Source organism: Bos indicus, chromosome 16, assembly GCF_029378745.1.
Source record: "Bos indicus isolate NIAB-ARS_2022 breed Sahiwal x Tharparkar chromosome 16, NIAB-ARS_B.indTharparkar_mat_pri_1.0, whole genome shotgun sequence".
Lineage (NCBI taxonomy): Eukaryota > Metazoa > Chordata > Mammalia > Artiodactyla > Bovidae > Bos > Bos indicus.
In genome coordinates this window covers 57228954-57238296 of record NC_091775.1, presented here as the reverse complement: position 1 = coordinate 57238296, position 9343 = coordinate 57228954, and the positions used below count along the sequence as shown (strand labels likewise).

Sequence of the window (9343 nt, the reverse complement as noted above, 5' to 3'; positions counted from 1 at the left end):
GCACTAGAACCTTCACCCAGTGTGCCCCATGGGCTCCCTCTCCTGCACCTCCCACCCTCTCTCCAAGAAGGCTGCTCCATTAGGAAGGGCTGGGCTGTTTTCACTTAAGCCCACTTTCCCTCCCAAATAGGTCTCAGGTCTCTGGGAACTTTGTTCCGTCCCTGAAAGCCACTGAGGGACTGGTTGGTTCCGCAGGCAGGCAGGGGAGCGGCTGTGTCCCGCAGGAGGCGTGTTCCGGGACGGCCGGGGCACCGACACGTAAGGGCGGGGCGGGGACGGGGGTAGCCGGCGGGAAGCCCTGGCAGGAGGGCACGTCCGGGCCGTGTGCGCCCAAGTCCAAGGGCACCAGTCCTCCGCGGGCCCGGGCCCGGGGTGGAGGGTGTGGGCCGAGCCCAAGACGCGCGAGGGGTAGCGAGTCTGATTCAGGAAGTCGAGACTCTGACATCAGGGACAGGACGACGGAGTGGAGTGAAACCTCAAAAATGCGAAGCGTCCGCCCACGGGAGGGCAGGGGACACAGAGGGCGCCTTTCTCGCCACCGGCGGCAGGTACGCGCGGCGCAGGGCGGCCCCCGCTGACCCTCCCCTCCGGGCCAGGACCGCGCGGGACCCGCAGGGGCTTCCGAGGAGACACCCGGGACCTCGGCCGCCTTCGCTGGGGCGGCACCCGGCGGATCCCCGGGCGACCGCGCCTGCAAGAAGCCCTCTGGTGGGACTCAAAGGTGAGTCTCAAGAGTTTGTGTGGTGGTTGTCTCTGTGTGTGTGTGTTTAAATACTTTTTAAGTTGCCTTCCGTTGGCAAGGGGACTTCCTACTCCTTGCCTCTAGAAGGATGTCCAACCCCAGAGATCAGTGACATTTGAAGATCGTTTCCAAACAGCTTCTTGCCCCTCACTTCCAGGGTTCCCCCACGCCCGCTTTGCAAGGATTCTCAGCAGTCTTACATCTGCTTCTGGGCTGAGTCCACATGGGTTCCTAGCCGCGTCTGGGGTGGAGTTCTCAGACTAGTTGACAACAGCTGCCAGCAGAAGCGGCTTGAAAGGGACAGAGGGATATTCAGTTTGCCACAGAAGAAGTCAAGACCTGAGACCCTCCAAAAAGCATCCCTGGCTCACAGGTTTCTAAACTGTTCTAGGCGAAGCCGAATTTTCAAGGGGTCTAAGAAACTGGCCACAAGGAAAATACGGCCTGGAATCAGGGCTGGAATGGGAGCCTTTCTGCTATTTCCTGAGCCTCAGGGGATTTGCTGTGACCCAGACTGCTACCTAACTTCTCTGCCTCTCTCAAGGGTCCCGGTTCTACTCCCCTCCCCACCCTTGAATGAGGACACAATGAGACCTGGTTCCCTAGTGTTTTGAAGAACTTCACAGGAATACATTATGTAATAGAGTTAAATAAACTATAGACATTAACTTGTGGGAACACCAGTCTTGCCCAACCGAAAGGGAAACTGAAGCAGACAAGCAGGGCTTTAATTTCTCAGAGAACACTGGCAGTCCACTTGCTGCAAGAATTCTGTTGAATGAGGAAGGGTGGTACCCTTAAGCGTCTGAGAAGCACTTTTCTCCCAAAGCTGTTGCATTTTATTCACTCAGCTCAAGTGTGTAAGAACCTGAAGGTAATCTGAAGGGACCCTCATTTTGAAGTCCTGCTGGGTAAGGGAAGAGCCTTGATTTATATGGAGCAGGATTTGAAGACAGCACTGATGCTAGGCTGTTCCTAACCTCGGTTCTAATGGTTTCCAAGTTCCACCTACAGAATTCAGCAAAGATGTCACCATCAACCTCCTGGTCTGATGTGTCTACCTGTTGCCCAGTGCTGGGCTGGGGAGGCAGATGTATTGAAAAATCTGATCAAGTCTTTCATTTTATCTGAGATTCTGGCTCCCCATCCCCAGTCCAGATATAATTTTAGGAAAGAAATGCATTGAAAACCAAATGTTTCTCCAGCCTTCAAACTTTGTTAATATTTAACCCATGGAATGGGCTTCCCTGGTGGCTCATGCATGTGTGTGTGTGTGTGTGCTAAGTCGCTTCAGTAGTATTTGACTCTTTGCAACCCCATGGACTGTAGCCCACCAGGCTCATGGAGTGGGTTGCCATTTCCTACTGCAGGGGATCTTCCTGACCCAGGGATTGAACTTGCATCTCTCATGCCTCCTGCATTAGCAGGTGGGTTCTTTACCACTAGCACCACTTGGGAAGCCCCTCCCTGGTGGATCAGTGGTAAAGAATGCACTTGCCAATGCAGGAGACATGGGTTCAATACCTGGGTCAGAAAGATCCCCTGGAGAAGGAAATGGCAACCCACCCCAGTATTCTCACCTGGGAAATCCCATGGACAGAGGAGCCCGGCAGGCTACAGTCCATGGGGTCAAAAAAGAGTTGGACATGACTTAGAGACTAAACAACAATAAACCTGTGGAGTAGAGAAAGGATGTTTTCCACCCTCTCCCCTGAATACTAACCCCAAGAGAATAATGAACACGCAACAAGCTGAGTTACTGATTTCATCAAAGAGAGATGTACACCCATCCCATCCATTCATTCAGAGTTACTGTGCTCACTGCGTGTAGGCCATATACCAGGGCCTAAGATAATGGTACAGTCTTTGCATCTGAGGACATGCTGCTGCTGGTGCTAAATCGCTTCAGTCGTGCCTGACTCCGTGACCCCATAGACGGCAGCCCACCAGGCTCCCCCGTCCCTGGGATTCTCCAGGCAAGAACACTGGAGTGGGTTGCCATTTCCTTCTCCAATGCACGAAAGTGAAAAGTGAAAGTGAAGACGCTCAGTCATATCCGACTCTTAGCGACCCCATGGACTGCAGCCCACCAGGCTCCTCCGTCCATGGGATTTTCCAGGCAAGAGTTCTGGAGTGGGTTGCCATTGCCTTCTCTGTCCGAGAACATGAAATCTGGTAAATGAGACAGAGAAACAAAATATAGTTACCCCCGGTGGTACAGTGGATAAGAATCCGCCTGACAATGCAGGGAACACGGGTTTGATCTCTGGTCTGGGAAGATTCCATATGCAATGGGGCAGCTAAGCCTATGTGCCACAACCACTGAGCCTGTGCTCTAGGGCGCAAGAGTCCCAACAAGAGAAACCACTACAGCAAGAAGCTGGCACACTGCAGCTAGACAGTACCCCCCACTTGCTGTAACTAGGAAAGCCCTCACACAGCAACAAAGAGCCGGGGCAGCCAAAAATAATAAACAATAAAGTTTAAATAAAAAGAATAGTATCTATCATCATAGCCATAGCTATGGATTACTGAAACAATGCAAAGGGGGAGTGAATAACTCCCCCAGGGGTCACCTGCAGAAGTGATGGATGAGCAGGTGTTGAAAATGATTAGGCATTCCCAGGAAAAGGGTATTCCAGACAAAGGAAAGAGCATCTGCAAACTCAGTGGTAGGTTGGGGGAGCTGCAGGTAATGCAGATTACACTACTATGCAAGGAATGATGAGCTCTTTCCTGTGGCAGTGGGAATTCGTTTTTTAAACAGGGAAAGAGTATGGTCAGATCTGTGTTTGGAGAGAGAACTAATGGCCGGATGGAAGCCGGGTTGGAGAGATAAGGAACAGAAATAAGGAGGACCTCAGCTAAGAGAATGGCAGAGGGAACTGAGAAAAGGGGCATGGACTTTTGGTGGTTTAGGAAGTAGAGTCAGAGGTACCTGGAGACCAAGTGAATGTGGCTAAGGAGGAATGAATGGAACGGAGGATTATAAGGTGTTGAGCTGGGGATGGGAAGGTGCATTGTGATGCTTGTAATGGAAACCACGTGAACTGGAGGAGGAGTGGACTTGGGAAGCAGAGTTTGGGAGAAAACATTGAACACTTCAGACATGTTTAAGTTGGATGTACTCAGGAGATGCCTGGGTGTAGATATATGGGAGGCAGTGGGTACACAGGTCTGGAACCCAAGGAGACGTAGAGGTTGCTCTGATGTGACTATCTCAGATGCTGTGCAGAAAAGCAGTGTTGAAGGAAAATAAACAGGACTGTATTACACTCAGTGAGATCGCTTGACCCTGAAGGGTCTTGAATTGGTCAGTAATGGCCTACAGATCTTATTTTCATATCACACACTGACTTCCATATGACTCCCATGAGATGACCATGGTTTCCCCCAGCTATCTTGCAGGATGATACCTAAAATGTTGGTGAGAACCCTGGGTTAACAACACACAGGTGGTGAGGATGCATTTAACCAACAAGCAATCCCCAGGAATCACTCCCCGACATGAGAACTGAATACTTTAGTTGAATTGTAAGATCTGCAGGTCATCTCCCCAGAACTCATACCCCAAGTCAAGGCATGGCACTTGTGTGGGAGAGTCCTACCTTCATTAAAACAAGAAGGACAACTTTCTCAGATGAATTCTAAACCTCTGTAGAGTGGTCCTTTAGGTCTGGCTGCCAATGCCCAGATCAGGATTTTATGTGAGCTGGTACAGAAGGAAAAAAACACCTTGAACTTGGAACTGAACAGACATGAGTTCAATTCTTGCCTTGACCACTTATTAGCTGCCCTTGCACAAGTCTTTGAATATCTCAGCTTCATTTCCTTTACATTTAAATTGGGGATAATTATGTCTCACCAGGGCAATAGTTAGGATCAGAATCAAATTGAAAAAGAAAGTACATTTAATGTGCTATATAAATTGTCGGTTCTATAAAAATGTAAGGGGCTTTTATTATTATTACTAATCTTTCCCCTTGAAGTCATCAAATCAGATGGGCTGTGTAGGTGTAGGATTTGGGCAGTATCATAGGCCCAATATTTGAAGGCCATAATTATAGAAGTCTCCTTCCATCAGAGCAGTGATGGGTATCTGCTTCTCTTTTTACTCCTTACCTAACGTGATCAAAGACCAAAGAAGTGAATGGTCTCCTAAAGCGAATGCAGGTTGTACACTGACCAAGAGCTCCTGGAAGCTCATAGGGCTAAAGCAGCCAGGATTCCACTTACTAAGGCACAGACCAACCCCATTTGCAGCTGAGGCCACCCAAAAAGGACACTTTTTTTTTCTGTAATCCTCATCAGTGTGCTAGTTGAACCAGCAGTAGCCCTGAATCCGAGCATTTTCAATGGCTTAGATGTCTCTGTGGTTTTTCTGTCTCCCAGCCAGAGAAGCCTGACATATTCCAACCTAGTGAAGCTCAAGTTTTATGCCAACATTAGAACTTTCAAATAAACAGACTTCTTATAGGGGCTGGTTGTTGAATGAAGAAAAGGAAGTAACCATAGACTCAGAGACTTCAAATGGAAAAACACTTTAGAGATGAGCCAGCCCCTCCCCCTCACTTCACAGATGAGCAAACTAAAGTTCAAGAGAGGGAAGTGTGTGCTGGGGTCAACAGCTGGCTAATGGGGGAACCAGCATCCAAGTCCTCGCACAGTGAACATTCTCTGGGGTTTCTATCACCTGGGCCTCTGGGCCTCACACATGGGGGCACAGGCAGGCACTCAGGTTGGCAGAGGGGAGAAGTGGAAAGATTGTACTTAAAGGCTGCATCCTCCCCCCAGTGGCCCCTGGGAGTAACCCTGGGGATAACCAGGAGCAGCCCCTCCTTTAAGGGGCTTCTCAGGTGGTGCTAGTGGTAAAGAAGCCACCTGCCAATGCAGGTTAGACATAAGAGATTCAAGTTCAATCCCTGGGTCAGGAAGATCCCCTGGAGGAGAGCATGGCACCCCACTCCAGTATTCTTGCCTGGGTCTCACAGAGTTGGACACAACTGAAGCAACCTAGTACACATACACACACACTCCTCCTTTACAGCAGTCTCTCTACCACACCCCAGCCTTCTGTTTCATCAGTGTCAAGCCTCAAACTGTTCTTAAGAATTCCCAGAGATTCCCTCAAGAAGGGATACAGTACTGGGTGCCTTAATGAACTAAAATCTGGTTTGTTTGGGTTTTTTGTTTTTTTCTTAATCTTTTTTTTTTAATTAGAGGATAACTGCTTTGCAATGTTGTGTTGGTTTCTGCCATACAACAATGCGAATCAGCCAAAAGTATCTATCCCCTCCTTCTTAAGCCTCTGTCCCACCCACCGCCGTCCCATCCCTCTAGGTCCCAGGTTGAGCTCCCTGTGTTACATAGCAGTTTCCTGTATCTGTTTTACACATGGGAGTGTATATATGTCAGTGTTACTCTCAGTGCATCCCACCCTCTCCTCCCCCACTGTGTCCACAAGTCTCTGTGTCTGCATCTCGGTTCCTGCCCTGCAAATAGGTTCATCAGTACCATTTTTCTAGATTCCATATTTATGCCTTAATAGACGATATTTGTTTTTCTCTTTCTGACTTACTTCACTCTGTATAACAGACTCTAAGTTCATCCACCTCAATTCAACTGACTCACATTCACTCCTTTTTATGGCTGAGTAATATTCCATTGTATATATGTACCACAACTTCATTATCCCTTCCTCTGTTGATGCATATCTAGGTTGCTTCCATGTCCTGGCTATTGTATATAGTGCTACAATAAACATTGGGGTACATATGTCTTTTTGAATTATTAAACCTATTTATTAGTGTTTCATGAAACTTGTCATGAAGACTATTTCCAGACCAGACCATTTTTGGGTCATCATTACACGTCAAAATGATAGTCAACTCACTGTTCAGTGGAAAGGCTGTAAGTGAATCACAGGAACTCATGAGACTCATCACAGGCACAGAAGAGACAAAACAGTGGAAGGAAAATCTGCAGCACAGTTTTGGATAGACAGTCCCCAGGGATACCGAGCAGCTCAGGTTTCCGACATGTCCCCAGCATCAGCCCGAGCCATCTGAGCAGAGCACAACCTGGGGACGTGAGTGGGAGACCAGGCAAGGGTAGCTGAGCTCCCAAACAAACTCCACCCAAACACAGGATTCCTTTCTGAGGGTAACTCCCAAGGGACTGTGGTAGCGACCGACCCGAATCCCAGCCCTGGGAAGAGGCTTCCTCCCACGCTTGTAAGCAAACTGCTCCATGGAATTTGTTGCTAAGAAATGAAAGGAAACCTAATCACAGCCATGTTTCTTGATCAGAACTGAAGATTTGTAAGTCATTGCAGACTCTCAACTGTCTTTCTCTTTTTAACAAAGAGCAAGCCTTGCTCTCAACTGTCTATAACTCATTCCTCTTGGGATGTTTTTCAGTAGACTTTTATTCTTCTTAAATACAAGCCTGATTTCAAGCTGGATAAGCTTAAGGAAAGCCCATCTACAACTTCGTTTAGTTTTCCAGGCAAGTTAGAAAAGACAATTGGCAGGAGAGAGGGGAAAAATATAATAGCAATAAGGATGTAAAATCGCTCAGTTGTGTCCAGTTCTTTGTGACCCCATGGACTATACAGTTCATGGAATTCTCCAGGCCAGAATACTGGAGTGGGGAGCCTTTCCCTTCTCCAGGGGACCTTCCCAGCCCAGAGATTGAACTCAGGTCTCCTGCATTGCAGGCAGATTTTTTACCAACTGAGCCACCAGGGAAGCCCTCAGCAATAAGGATAGTTGGACGTAATAATATTAATACTTTTAGTCTTCTATTGTCAAAAGTTGGGGGTACATAGGTTTAGAGATGGGTGTGGAGGCAAGGGTTTAGAGCAGAGAATTAGGCAGGGGAAACTGGGACATTCAATTAGCTTTAGTGTCATGGGAGCAGAATGGCATGCAGTGCACATGCTGGGTCTTAACCTAAATGAGATGTGACTGTGGCCACCTTAAATAAGAGGAAAGCTGCACATGAGCCAGGAGCCTCTGAGATCCTGGGGCTGTGTCCTTTCAAAATTTCTGATCCTAAGTCCCTCTGCAGATTCATCAAAGAGACAAAGCACCAGCTTTCAAAAGCCCCTCTGCTGTAAAGGCTCCATAGCAGTCCAGGGCTCCAGGGAGCCTCTCAGGCACACTGGCCCAAAATCCCCCAGGAGCTGGGGTCACAGTGACTTTCCCAGTGATCAGGGACAGGGAGTAAACACATGTCCACCCAACTTTTCTTGCTCTCACAGATCTGCAGTGTGCACACTAGGCTCTCCATAGCTATTGGTTGAATCGTGGTGCTAAGACCTTGAGGCATACAAAAGTGACAGCCGCTGCTCCCTCCCCCCACCCCCACCAGGCTGCTCTACCAGCACATCAAGCATATCATGGTTGTTTATGTTCTGCTGGGGAGAAGCAGTGGGGCTGGAAGAGAACACACCACTGTCAGGGCCAGCCCTGCAGATGCACCTCATCTGTCGGGCTCCTTTCTGATTCTTGACTGATGGCTCCCACCTTCACCTCCCTCACTCCACCTTCCAGTCCTAACCTGAAACATCCCCTCCTGCCCAAGGCCCACAGTCTGCCAAGCGGCAGTTGCCAGAGCAGTGACAGCCATGGCCTAGATGAAAACCTCCAGACTCATTACGTGAGTGACCCACCCTATCCCATAATGAGACTTCCCAGGGAGAGGGGAACGCACAGGCACAGCGTACCACCCAGACATGACCTGCTTGCTCAGAGTGCTCCTGGTTTCCAGAAGAGAAACTCAGAGCCTTCCCTGCAGGATGTTTGGCCCAACGCCTTCTCTGACTCAAGAGAAAAGCAATGATGTGCCAGGTGCCTTAGGACACTCGCTGCTGTCCAACTACTGTGTTTGTGCAGTTTTGCAGGGAAATATTATTGACCCCTCTGAGGAAAGAGCTGATTTTTACTGTGTCTTCAGTGGATAGATGGCACAGGTTTCCACAGCAGGGTGTGGAAAGAATATCTCATGTTCAGGTAGAAATACTGCATTTCCCCCACCTTCTCTGGGACAAGAGGAAGGGACACAGTCACAGGGCATGTGACACATGGGGAAGAAGGTCTGATGCTCCTGACTGACATTTTCCAGGAATAAGTCTTCAGATGTTTTAAAAAAATAAATTATTCTTTCAAGAAGGAATACTTCAACCACTGAGGTATGTGGTCATTCGGTATTTGGTACTGGAGGGAATGAATACATACACACCAAAAAGATAATCAAATCAACAATGTTATACTTCTTAAACCTTAATAATAGAAACTATACCATTGTTTTCGATTTATCATCTATCAGCTTTCAAGAAATTTTGTATTATCTCCTCCCATTTTTTTATGGAAGTGAAATTCACATTACAGAAAATCATTTTAATGTGAACAATTCAGTGGCATTTAGTACATTCACAAAAGGGATTGATTGAAAGTTTTAGTTGCTCAGTCATGTCTGACTCTTGTGATTCCATGGACTGTAGCCCAGCAGGCTCCTCTGTCCATGGAATTTTCCTGGCAAGAATACTAGAATGGGTAGCCATTTCCTTCTCCAGGGGATCTTCCTGACCCAGGGATT

At 48.1% G+C, this 9343-nt stretch overlaps 1 protein-coding gene across 6 annotated transcripts in view; it reads left to right on the top strand.

Moving 5' to 3' along the window:
* Nucleotides 1-261: 261 nt before the first annotated feature.
* The window catches only part of KIAA0040 (KIAA0040 ortholog), a 46887-nt gene continuing 37805 nt past the window's right edge, over nt 262-9343 (top strand). For 3 of the 6 annotated variants that reach the window (XM_019976628.2, XM_019976626.2, XM_019976627.2), the window contains exon 1: nt 268-721. The gene's annotated coding sequence lies outside the window, so the exon portion shown is untranslated. Of the gene's footprint in view, nt 722-9343 lie in introns of all 6 variants that reach the window. The other 3 variants (XR_011560887.1, XR_011560886.1, XM_019976625.2) reach the window with 3 other exon arrangements.